A 14,313-nucleotide genomic window follows, 5' to 3' on the forward strand; every position below is an offset into this window, starting at 1 on the left:
GGGAGGGCGCTACAGCGCTACAAACAGAAGCCAAAATCCCTCAGCAAACTTGGCCTAGCGCTACAGCGCCCAAAGGCTAGCGCTGTAGCGCTAGTCACAGACAGATTTACACCAATTTTCCTCCTCTGCGATTTTCTCGAACCAACTCGAACCAAAACTCTTCCAACTCTTTCCCAATCTCAAAAACAACCTCATGACCATATTCCACTCATCCCAAGCACCCCAAACATCTAGAACTCAAGCACATGCATCCACAAACTCAGAATTCACCATAGTCACTCCTAAGCTCCAAAACTCAATCAAAACCAGCTGAACAACAAAGTTAGAGTTTAGGCTTTATACCTTTGATAGAATTTCGACCACAAGCTGTCTCTAAACCTTCTTGGCTTGCTTCTCCTCAGTCTTAAGCCTGAATTCCCTAAAGTTCCATCCAATTCAACTTAGCACCATAGCTCAAAAACCAGAAACAAAAACCAAACCAGCAACTGAAGAGATTACAGAACCTTACCTCAAGTGATGGCCTAATCTTGCTAAACCCTTGCCAAATCCTCAATCTTTGCTCAGTAACCTTGTGGCTTAATTGGACTAACTTTCCTCTGAGTTTTACTCCAGAAACCCTCAAGAAATTGGTGAAGAAAACATAAACCGACTTAGAGAATACAGCTCTGTTTTCCCTTCCTTTTCTCTTTTCTTTCTTTTTCAGACTTCTCCAATATTCTACCAATCCCACTAACATAAAGACCTGGTATTACTTTACTTCTGTAAGCCAAATGACTAGTATGCCCTCCCCATTAAATCCAAACCCTCTAATCCACTTAGGGGCATTTTAGTCATTTTACCCAATTCCCGCTAACTCCTCGAGTGTCTCTAACATTTCCCGCTTAATTCCCGATACCTAACTAATCTCCAATAATATTTCTCAATGTTAAAAATAGACTCCAATATGCTCGCTAAATTCCCATTTATACCCCTAGGCTCACCCCCAGCCGAGTATAAATCCCCGCCATGACCTTCTCGCCAATCTGCTCACTAGGATCGTCTCGAGTCACAGATCACAGATATATCCACATAATAATGTGGTCTCAACATTAGCTTACCAAAATATACACAAGTATGCAATTACGCTCTCAATGAGCCAAATTACCAAAATACCCTCACACTAGAGTATATAGTCCCATGCATGCCTTTATCATCATATAATAATATGACCCACACAATCATGCATATAATCACATAATAGTACAGTAAATCAATTATGGCCCTCCCGGCCTCCTAATCAAGGTCCTAAACCTTATTAGGAAATTTGGGTCGTTACATCATTAGTCACCTAGACAGAGATGGACTTATTAGTCTTCTATACAGGGTATGACTTATTAGTCATCTATACAGGGTATGACTTATTAGTCATATATACAGAGTGTGACTTATTAGTCATCTATACAAAGTGTGACTTATTAGTCATCTATACAGAGTGCGACTCATAAGTCACCTATGCAGGGTGTGACTCATTAGTCACCCACTCCGAGATTGACTTACTAGTCATCTATTCAAGAAGCAGGTCCTCAGAGAAGGAATCATTAGTCTTCTATTCAGATGCAGGACCCCATAATCATTTATTTGAACTTATTTGCATGCATGATGAAAGCTATTATTGCTAGGCATGCACATTGTGATTCGATGACATGTTATTACTGTTCATGAGCATGTTGAGTTTTCTTGCTGGGCTTCGGCTCACGGGTGCTATGTAGTGCAGGTAAAGGCAAAAGTAAGCTGGACCATCCTTGAGTTGGAGAGCTTAGGTGACGATGTGTACATATGCGGCTGCTCGACCGCCACGGCCGAAGGTTGAAAGAGGAACTAGGGTTAAACCCTATTTTGCCGCTTAGATCGGCCTGTTGTAAATATTTTCTTGTAATAGACATCTAAATTATATATTTTTTTGGGATCCCAATGTATAGAGTAAACATTCTTGTGTAACGTTACATCTTAACTAAAATCTTTAATCCCTAAACTGCTAATCATACTTGGTTACACGATTTTGCCCAAATGACTCGATTAGCGAGTTTAGCATTGTTTACAAGGCACACCGTAATAGTCCCTGGAGTTTAGTGCGTTACAATACCGTCAGCCAATAATTATGAGATATGGCAAATGGGTGTCAAGACAACATTTCTGAATTACTATCTTGATTAAAGTATCTATTTGGTACAACCAGACGAGTTCATAAAGAAAGGTAAATAACAAAAGGTGTGCAAGTTGCTTAAATCCATTTATGGATTGAAGTAAGCATCTTGATCTTGGAATATAACTTTTGAGTAAACAATTAAAGCGTATGGCTTCGAACCGAATGTTGACGATGCATGTGTGTATAAATACATGAAAGGAAAAGTGGTGGTTTTCTTACTTCTTTACGTTGATGACATTTTTCTCATTGGGAACAATGTAGAGACATTGTCAAACGTAAAGAAATGGTTAGCAGAAAAGTTCCAAATGAATTATTTGGGCGAGGCGAGCTATGTTTTGGGAATCCAAATCCTAAGGGATAGGAAGAACAACCTCTTGGCACTTTCTTAGGCTAATTATATAGATAAGGTGCTTGAAAGATTCTCTATGGAGAATTCCAAGAAAGGAAAATAACCAACCAGACATGGAATTGCTCTCTCCAAGGAACAATGTCCTAAGACACCTCAAGAGGAAGAAAATATGAGAAAGTATCCCTATGCTTCAGCAGCTGGGAGTCTGATGTATGTTATGTTGTGTACTAGGTCCGACATATGTTATGCAGTTAGGATTGCAAGTCGTTATCAATCAAATCCTTGTTTGGAACACTGGATTGCAATAAAGCACATTTTCAAATATCTTAGGAGAACGAGAGACTATATGCTAGTATATTCAGGGGGTGAGCTAAACCCTACTGGATACATTGATTCTGATTTCCAGTCAAACAAAGACAGTCGAAAATTGATATATGGGTCAGTGTTCACTCTTGGTGGAAGAGCTGTGGTCTGGAGAAGCATTAAACAATCCAACATAGTTGATTCAACCATGGAAGGCAAATACATAGCGGCTTGTGAAGCAGCTAAGGAAGCGGTTTGGTTGAAGAAGTTCTACCCTGATCTGAAAGTTGTTCCATAAATGGATAAGCCACTAATCCTATATTGTAACAACAGTGGAGTAGTAGCTAATTGCAAAGAACCTAGAAGCCACAAGAGAGGTAATCATATAGAAAGAAAATACCATCTGGTAAGAGAGATTCTACACCGAGGTGATGTGACTATTATGAAGACAGCGTCGGAATAGAACCTGGCTGACCCGTTAACCAAGACACTTCCTGCAAAGTCGTTCATGGGTCACGTGCGCAATATGGGATTAAGGGAAATGCCTCACTTGCTTTGAGGGCAAGTGGGAGATTGTTAGGAATATTGCCCTAAAAGCATGCAAAGACATTTTATTGGTTATATTAAAAGTACAATTTTATTATATTTGAATGTTATAATTATTGTTTGAATTAATTATATAATAATATCGAGAAAACTCCCTATTCGTTCATGAGAATATGATCTTGTATTAGCACGAGAGAATTAAGATCATATATAATGAATAAAATAGTCAGTAACATATTAAAGTAAGAAATCTTTAATGAATGGTTACTAGTATGGTTTGCTAAGCATACGAGACGCAAGTAATCTAGATTCAGATTATTGATGTGGATAGACATCTTAGTAAAGGTACTATATATAATAGAGATTATATATGACATGACCGATGCGAATTAATTATCTTTATAAACTTGTCGTTTGACTTAAAGATTTAATTTTTGTCATAATAGATGATCAATTGTAAATCAGTCTAAATCCTGAGTATTCATGAATACCTATTTATGTTTATTTGATCTCTTGATTCACTCGTTAAGGTCTCTTAGAATAATGAGGCTAATGACTTTTGTTTTGCAGATTCAATATCATGGATGGTTGGGAACATGAATTACAATATTGGAATACATGCTTTCCTAACAGATCGAATATTGGTTCCCTTAAGGGTTGATTCTGGAACGAAATAGTTATTGAGCTCCAATCTATAATTAGATTATATATTAATTATTCGCAAGTTAATTAATGTTACTTAAGGATCAAGAGGTAATTGGAAGGGTAAAATGGTAATTTTGACTAGCTCTAATTGACGAACCAATAATGGAGGACAGAACTACATATATTGATTATATCAATGGACTACTAGAGAAAACTCTATAAATATAATTCTATAAATACTTAGAGTGCAATTCCATATTTATAGTGGAGTAATCATGAAATTAATAAATAATATTATTAGATTAAAGAGTTTAATTAATAACAAGGTTTATTAGAGCTTTGTATTATAGGTCCATTGTCCCCAGATGACCTCTGTCCTACACTGTCAAGGGTAAGGATGTCAAAAAAAAGATTTGTTAAGAGAAATTACTAAATTGAAAAGGAATTAATTTTCGAAGGCAAGGACATAATTATTTGATAATTATGCGTAATTGATTAATTGTGAATTAATTAATTATTTAACTATATAGTGTTAATTTTGAAAAAGTATAGGTTAAAATTAATATTAATCTTGTTTGGATTGATATAAAGAGAGAAAATAATAAATATCTTATTTATAATATAGTATTTATTTATTTAATTTAAAAACTGATATTTTAAGATAAAGTTAATATTGAATTAACTGATATTTATGTTAGAATAAATATCTTGTTTTAAAATTTGATTAAATAAACAAATGAGAAAATTAGGGCAACCCTAATAGGGCTGGGGGACACACATTGTACAGTACAGTGTGTGGCGTCTAGCGTCAGGGTTTTTATCCATGGGATTTGAATTTTCAATTTAAAATAAATTTGTTTAATGAGTTATTTAATCATTCTTTTTAAATATAATTTAAATAGATAATTATGTGAAAATATCTAATCATTTTTAATTTGAATTATATTTTAATCAAATAAAGATTATTTAATTAGATTAATTATCTTTATAAATCTAATATACGTGGTATTCAGAGAATGATGGTTAATTAGAGTCTCTCTAAAGCGATAGTTTTCTCTAAACCTGAAAACTATTCTAAACCTTCTCTCTGTCATAACTCTCTAGATCTCATGTGTTGAGTACATCTAAGGAGTCACATAAATCAACATTTTGAATCCTACGTGCCCACACACGTCCTTGTGTGTTTGAGGATTGGTCTGGAAGATTAGGGTGTGAGATTCTAGAACACTAAATAGGAAGATCGTTGATTTATACAAAAAGACTCGAGAATACTTGATAGGCTACAAGAGGCAATCCCTAATCTATTTTTATGGTATTTAATATTTATATATTGTTATCCCCATTTCCTGGAAGGGCTTTGGGCCTCCGCCCTGGCCCGCGGTCAGGGGACCGACTCGGCATTCGGGCCTGGCCCAGGAACTCCAGATTGGGCCCGTTTGGAAGGGTCCGGGACGTCCCTCCGGGTTCATCTTCAGCTTGGACGGTCCCGGCGATGTCCGGAGCGCCGGAACGTCGCGGCCTACGCGTCCCCATCCCGGAGCCTGGAATGGTCCGGGCCCGAGGTAAATGTAGCAGGCCAAAGGTAAACGGACCTGGATCGCCTCCTCCCCAGTTGAAGGGCCAGGTGCCCAGGATCCTGAAACCGCCTCAGTTCGCGTGGGCATTGTCCCCCCCACTTTTCGCCTGTAGAAAAAGCAGCATTGGGATTGTCCACTAATGTGTCAGGACTGCGCAGCCAAGTACCCTGATCGGTCTTGTCTCCTGAATCAGCCTCGTGACTCGAAGTGATCAGAGCCAAAGCGTCGTTTTGTCGGGCGAAGGCTTGTGTCTCAGGTTAACTAATTGGGCCTTAGCTGGTTTGTATTTTGTGCATTGTATATCTTTTTGTATTGGGCCTTCACTAGAAAAGGCCCCTCTACACTTTCCTCTGATGGGCCTGGATCAGATTCGGCCCAGACCCGATGACCCCCTCAGCTTATAAATATAAGCTGTAGAACAACATGAGAAGAAAAAAAGGAGAAGAAGGGGGCAGAAACTCTGTCCAGATATAGTTAGAAAACTCCATTGTAAAAGCTTCTTCTCGCTCTAATATATGGACTCGTGGACTAAGGCTATTTAACGCCCCAACCACGTAAAAACCTCGTGTCGAGTTCCCATTTTCATTATTATTATTAGCAAATAGTATTCATTAATATAGTTGCCGAAAATCTCGGTTAACATATATGTATATGATCCTACTTGGTATTAATATTTATTAAAATAGGTCCATATATTCTGTTGCATACCTTTTGATTTGATCATTTAATACCAACACGTGTTACCATATCAGACGTAGGAAGAGGTCTTTCCCATGGACCTAAAGTACAGGAAAAGAAATAAATGTATGCACTAGTGTAAAGGAAGAATCTGAAAGAGAAAAGCTAAGGATTGCCATTACCTCCTTACTGGAAGGCCAAGTTATTTACGACCAAGTCAGTCATGAGAAAGTATTCCTTGAAATAACCACCAACGTTGCTCCTAAATGGTGGCTATGTTAGGATTACCCTGTTCGTGTCCCTATGGCAGAAATAGAAGAATCTTGTGCCCTGCTGGTCTGGGTTCGACTCTAAATCAAAGAGGAAATGAACTTCGTGAGGAGTAGGAGCATCCCACCATTGGACGCGATAAAGGATATATAATGTTTAAAGCAATAGATGTCCATTTGGTGTTATTTGGAATGGGGCAATGTCAAAGTATCTAGCAATGCCCCTGAAGTAGTCATGGAGGAGGAGAGTGGCGCCTGCTTGAGTTTTATAGGTCAACCAGGATGGTTAACACGCTTGTTGGCCCTGGGGATTACCCTACTGATTCCATAGTTCTTGGGGTACTCCTCAAGAGAGCATCTTGGAGGGTGCTAGGGGGGACTATATACCATGGCACGCTCTTCCTCTTACAAGGCCCTTGCTTAGCATAGAGCCTTATGGTGTCGGTCAACTACTCTTGTTCTTACAGTTGTTGTGGTTGTTCTTGACGCTGCCTTTTTTGTTGTTGTGGAGGTTGTTGCTGCTTTTGTAGTTGTTGCTCATTGGTCGCATGCCTTGCAACCTGGGGATCTGCAGTCGATATTTGTCTGGTTTTTTGTTTAATTTTAGCCATATATGGGGTATAGAAAGCAATAATTACAACCTCTTCAACAAATGTAGACCTGCTCGTTGTCCTCCCATTTGTCAGAATTCCAACCAGGAGTGGATCAACAGAGTCAGGGTAGATAACAACAGTCCAATCATTTGGAAGGAATTTCCTTATTCCTTGGTTTAAATCCTCAATCATTCGGCAATATTCCCGATTCGGAACAAAATAAAAATCATAATGAGAATGCTCGCCAAATCCATCTGTAGGATCCTGAATATTGCGATTGAGATCAATGTTTGGTCGAGTCCGTTTAACTTCATCGACCAGCATTTGTAGAAAATCTGGGTCAATTGAATAGTCACTCCCCCAGTGATCACATGTGTACATCTGATAACAAGTAAAAGGGAAGTGAGTTATTTGACCAGTTTATGTGTGTGCCTAATAAATGTGATCTGCTCGAGAAACACGATTCTACGCTTGAGCAAAAGCTAGGTTGGATCCAAAAAGCAGTTAAAAATATTTTACTGAAACTTTTCACTTACCTTTTCGTGGGAAAGTTCCCACCATATTTTTTAGAAAACAACAAGCATTATGTCCTCAAATTTTCAGAATGTACCAACACGATCAAGTATATCCCGAAGCCTAAACCATTTTCTTACTTCCCAAACAAATACTTTCACACAAAATCGTTGGTTAGTACAAGAAAAAAGCAAAAAGATTCACGTCAAGATCAAGAACACATAAAATCAAAAAGTTCAAAATGATTAGAATGCAGTTAAATCAAAGCAGGAAGTTACAAAAGTAAAGCAGATGTGATAGCAAGATCAGAAAACTTAATGTATTAAATAATTTGTAGTAGAATCGTGAGTAAATTGAAATTCGAGGATTTAGAAAATGAAGAGAAATGCTTCGATTTTAGAGGATTTCAGAGAGAGAATGTTTTAGAAAAATTTAATAGTGTGGAAATGAAGAGGAGGAAAGCAAACCTATTTATAGGCTATGGCTTGCACGCGAGCGGCTAACGTCATGACAAAATATTTCACAATGAGTTTTTGAATGAAGTGACGTCAGACGAGTGGGGAGTGAAAAGTTGTCTCCTTTTTCAAAATGTTTAATCATTGGTGTATTTGGAAGAGGAGTCAGACTGTATAGGGACTCCAAAAGCTATCAGTTATGCCACCGAAGAGTTGCGATAATTGACTAAAGAGAAGATGTTATAAATTTGACGAGTTAAAATATGAAAAAGGTGCTAACTAGGTTGAAGCATGCAAGTTCATCCAGTACTGGTCACAACAGGATAAACTTGGGGGGAAAATGTTTAGCCCAATTTTGGACTCAGTGTCGTGGCATTTGAAGATGAAACGTGGCAATAAAACAACAACAAACGTTGGGAGCTGGTCAAAGTGAGAAAATTGCTCGAGGAAGCCATGGCAAAACAAGGAGTCATAATCTGCTTGGTCCAAGTATCCTGCTAAAGAAGGGGCAAGTAAATGCTATCCATTCAAGCTGCTCGAAGACTGAACCTGCTCAATATACAAGACAATTTCACCTAACAATCCGAATTTCACGAGATATTGTGAAATATCCCAAGATATTTATGTAACATTTAATTGAATGTATTTCTTAAATATGATTTGAATTTGTAATAAGTTATAACAATCTCATACTACACATGTAGAGCTAGATTAATTTGTAAGGGCCCATAGCCCAATAAGAGACTCTATAAATAGAGATCTCTTTCAATCATTATCTTTAAAGTGAATTTGTGTGCACTTTACATACAAAACCCTACTGAATTGTATTCTCTCTCAAGCTTAATAAACTCAGTTGAACCTTGTTTCTTCTTGGTCTTTGGTATGAGACCTTCTTGATTAATATAAGTGGAAGTGGATGTAGGTCATTACCAACTCTTGGGGCCGAACCACTATAAAGTCTTTGTGACTTTTACTTAATTTTAGTTCTTTAAATTTATTTATGTCCTTCATATTGGCTCAGTGTCTTTGACCAAAACGTTGGTCAACACAAGGAATTTCAAAAGTCATTGATAGTAAAGCTCTTGTTGAACTTGGTGATGACAAGAAGAAACAGTCAGAGATTCAAACCAAAGCTCATAGTGCCATCTTGCTCAACCTTGGTGATGAAGTTCTGAGAGAAGTTTTGATATAGGAGACTGCCATTGAGTTATGGAACAAGCTCATATCAATCTATCTCAAAAATTCCCTTGCAAGCAAGTGATATCTCAAGACAAAGTTGTACACATTGAAGATGGGTGAAAAAAAAAAGCTTCGAAAGATCCATGATGATTTTAACAAGATCATCTTGGAGTTATGCAACATTAGTGTTAATATTGAAGATAAAGATCAAGGTATCATACTTCTTAGTTCGTTATGAACACTTTGTTAATACTATTCTATGGTTAAGATACTCTAACCGTGTCTGGAGTAAAGTCAACCCTTAACTCAAACAAAAAATCAAAAGAAAGGAGAAGTTAAAAATTATGTTGAATGGTTGTTTATTATAGGAAGACCTGAAAAGAAAGAATCAAGAAATGGGAATATAAAGGAAATGGCAACAAATATAAGGGAAACAATTACAAGGGTCACAACAACCATGGTAATCGATCATGATACAAGTCGAGGCTAGGAAAATATTGTTATTGTTGTAAAAAGGAAGGTCATTTATGATTGTTATGCTTTGAAAGCCGAGTTGAACCGAGATAAGAACAAGGAGAAAGGAGAGGTTGATGTTGTCTCTGATGGTGATGATTATGTTGATGTATTAGTCGTATCCATGATGGTGTATAGAGGACAATTCTAAATGTGAAATATGTCCCTTAGCTTATAAGGAACCTATTGTCTATTTTGGTTCTTGCTTTAATTGTATGCAATGTTAAGATTTGAATATTGTTATTGAAATCAAAGGATAATTTCCTTGAATGTTTTAAAACATGGAAAAGGCTACTGAAAACCAGCTTTGAAGAAAAATTAAGGTGTTGCGTATGAACAACGACTTCAAGTATATCTCAAATGAGTTTGACAAGTTCTGCAGTAATGAAGGGATTAAAAGGCACTTGATTGTTAGGAAAATACCTCAACAAAATGGTTTGGCTGAGAGAATGAATAGGACTCTATTTGAATGATTGAGATGTATGAAAAATGGAGTTGGTCTTGTGAGGAAGTTTTGGGGAGAAGCTGTCACTACAACTTGCTATCTCATAAATTGATGTCCTTCCCTAGCATTGAACTTTAGATTCTACAAGAAGTATGTACATGAGAAGTTTCAAGTTATGATCACCTAAGGGTGTTTGGGTGCGCGACCGATGCACGTGTCAAACAAGACAAGCTTCAACCAAGAGCCATTAAATGTATGTTCTTGGGGTATCCTAAAAGTGTTAAAGGGTACAAGTTATGGTATCTCGAAGAAGGATACAAAAATTTGTTCATAAGTAGAGATGTGGTATTCAAAGAACATGAAATAGCTATGAAAATTCAAACTCAACAAACTGAAGTTCAAATGAATCCAACATGCATACAAATTGAGGTGGAAGAAGGACAAAAGACTTAACAAGTTATCCGTTAGCTCAAGATGGAGAAAAATGGGAAACTAAAGCACTAGTGAGATATGGCTATGCAGACCTAATTGCATACGCCTTTACAGCTACTGAACAAATAAATTTTAAGCCTACTACATATGAAGAAGCTATCAATTGCAGAGAAAAGGAGTTTTGGATCCAAGCAATGCATGAAGAGATGAATTCTCTTAAGAAAAACCAAACATGAACATTAGTAAACAGACTTGTCAGACAAAACGTAGTGTTGGGGATTTATGGCTTACACTTTCTAAATCAACAATGAATAATGAGAATTAATTCAATATTACAAACCTTAGAGACTAAACAAGAACGGTATTCAAAGTATGAATGCAAATCTTGATAATTAAATAAACATATTTAAAGTATGAATGCCAATCTTGATAATTAAATATTATAACATGAATTTAGGAACACTAATCACGATATAACCGTGGATATGATTAAAGAACAACACAAATTAGATCAAGAGAATGAATGGACCTTTGAGTTGTAGAACCTTAGTTACATAAAATCATAAGTCTTATTTTATGTGAATCGATGGATGTTACAAGGCTTGACACAAATTGAGATTTGTTGTCCAAAAATCTCTTTTCCTAGCCTCCCCTTTGAGATTGCTTGAAGCTACTACAATGGAATGAGACAGGAATTCACAAGCCTTGAATCTTCATGCAAGTCAAGCTTTCTTAATGAAGATCTTGGAGAAAACTAATAATCATGAGAGATAGAGAGAGAGAGAGAGAGAGAGGTGACTGATCAATTCACCAAAAACTCAACTGACCCCTTTAAATAGTATAGGAACCCTCGTTACACTCAACGAATAAGATTAGAGCATTTGATTTGAATTTTGGAGCCAAAGACACGTCACTGTACGGTCTTGTACGAACCCCCTGAGCGATGAGTTGCCTGCACCCAGGTGATGCATCGCCACCATGCAAGTGATGTTTTTCCTATGTAGTGATTCAAAGGACCAGCGACGCATCACCTCCCAGATGCAACACAGGTCTCTCTAACTTGGTGCCCCAAAACTTGTCTCAAAACATCCCCAAATGCCTCCAAACTTTCTGGGTAGTCTTATATTCTCCAAAGAAAGACTTTGGACCCAAAAAGATGATTTATAGATGCCTATACCAAAAGTAAACTCACACATGTTGACTTTACTCAAATTGTTATGGTTTTTACACATCTTCATGCCTAACCAATTTCACAATGTATTTAACCAATCATTGAGGAATTTATTAGTCAAGGAGTTTTAGTCTCAACCCTCTATTTATAAAACTAGCCAAAACTCTCACTAGAGGTTTTGTAAACGGATCTGTTAAGAGCTAGTTATCACATTTGATTCCATCTTTGAATTAATTATATCACATATTCATGGCTTAAACTTATTTGTATAGAATTTCTCATAATCTATGCAATTCTAGGCCCTAGCTAGTGTGGCTTAACAATCACAATGTATCGAGAACGTCGATACCTCCTCCATGGATATTGAGATATTCCTCATGAAATCCCTAAGCCACTTGGCCTCTTTGCTAGTTGTCGCTAGAGCTTTAAGTTCATTATTCATGGTTGAGTGTAATATATGTTTGTTTCTTTGGGCCACAAGAAACTGCTCATCCTTTGAGCTTATACACCCAACTGATGGTTGAGAGATTATCTCCTACACTAGATATCCAACTTCCATCGAAATATCCTCAAGTATCTTAGAAAACTTTAAATATTGCAGACTTTGCTTCTTAGTCCTCTCCAGGTACCCTAGAACTCTCTCAATTGCCTTCCAATGTTAGATACTTTGATATCTAGTAAACCTACTTAGTTTACTAACCGCATATGACGTACACTAGACTACCTAATATAGTTGCATACTCAAATTGAGCCACCATTCTACCATTGTTCTTTTCAAGGTTTTGTTAGGAGAATCTCCTAAAAGCATGTAAAATAAATTTATTATTTTGATGAATAGATAAATTTATATTTAGATTATTAAATTATTGTTTGAATAATTTTGTAAATATCAGAAAGAATTCATATTCATTATTGAGGATGTGATCTTGTATTAGTATGAGAGAATTAAAATCACATGAATGAATAAAAATAGTCAACAACAACAAATTGAAGTTATGGAATTCTTTAATTGGGGTTGTAAGTACAGTTTACTGAGTATCATGTTGATACAAATAATCTAGATTCAGATTATTGATGTGGCAAGACATCTCTGTAAAGGTGATTTATATAATATGATTATATATGACATGGACTGATATGAATAAAAGTCTTTATCCAAAAACTATTTAATAATAAAAAATTGAAATTCATATCATAACTGATGATCATTTATAGATCAACCTAAATCTTGAGTGTTCATGAACTCATGTTCATGTTTATTAAATGTTTTGATTCATTCGTTAAGGTCTCTTCGTAGAATGAGGCTAATGACTTTTGTTTTGGAGATTTAATATCATGGATGGCTGGGAACATGTATCAACAATACGGAATCTAATCTTTCCTAACAGATCGTATATTGGTTCCCTTAAGGGTTAATTTTGGAACTGAATGATTTTGAGCTCAAATCTATAATTAGATTATAGATTAATTATTCACTATTGAATTAATGGTACTTAAGGAATAAGAAGTAAATTAGAAAGGTAAAATGGTAGTTCTTCCATTATAATTTATGAACTAATTAATTAGAGGGTTGAACTATTGTAAGATGGTTATATCAATGGACAACTTAAAATAAGATTTCTATAAAAGTATATCTATAACATAAATAGTTCAATTCTGAATTTATAGTGGAGAAATCTAAGAATTAATAAATTAATTATTATAATTAAAGAGTTTAATTATTTAGTTTCAATTTATTAGAGCTTAATGTTATAGGTCCATGGTTCCCGAAATGGCTCAAAAAAACACTAACAATGATAATACAAAAATGGGAAAAATGACTTATTTGATAAGGAAAATATTTTCTATGCACTAAACATAATTATTGTATAATTATGTGTAATTAATTAATTATTTAATTTAACAATAATATAATTAATTTATATTTGGGATATTTTGGTATTTAAATAATAAGAAAAAATGGGAAAAATCACATGCCTTCCTTGGCATGTGGTACACGTGTAGTACACTGCACAGTCACTGTGCTACACACACAAGAAGCTTCTAGAAGTTTCTTTGTTCCACAATTTTAGTTATTTATATATTAAATAAATAATGAGATGTTGTAATATGATTAAAATATTATTATTTAAACAAAATCTGATAGCTGATTAGTTATTTTTGAATTGTTTTAAATAATTGCTCTCTTATTTAAAATATATTGGATATATTAAATACAAGAAATCAGTTTTTTCAGAGCGACACATTTCTGTGATAGAAAATATATCGTGAAATCTCCCTCAGAGAAAGAGACCAGTGATACAAGCATAGGTCACTATTCTTCACAAACTTAGGTCCAAACTCTATCAGATCTCATGTGTTGAGAACATCTAATAAATAGATTTTGCCTATTATTTTGTATAGCGAAAGCACACTCGTTCTTTGTGTGTTGAGAACATTTTGGAAGATCTTGGTGTGAGA

This window comes from Humulus lupulus, chromosome 5 (assembly GCF_963169125.1).
Source record: "Humulus lupulus chromosome 5, drHumLupu1.1, whole genome shotgun sequence".
NCBI lineage: Eukaryota > Viridiplantae > Streptophyta > Magnoliopsida > Rosales > Cannabaceae > Humulus > Humulus lupulus.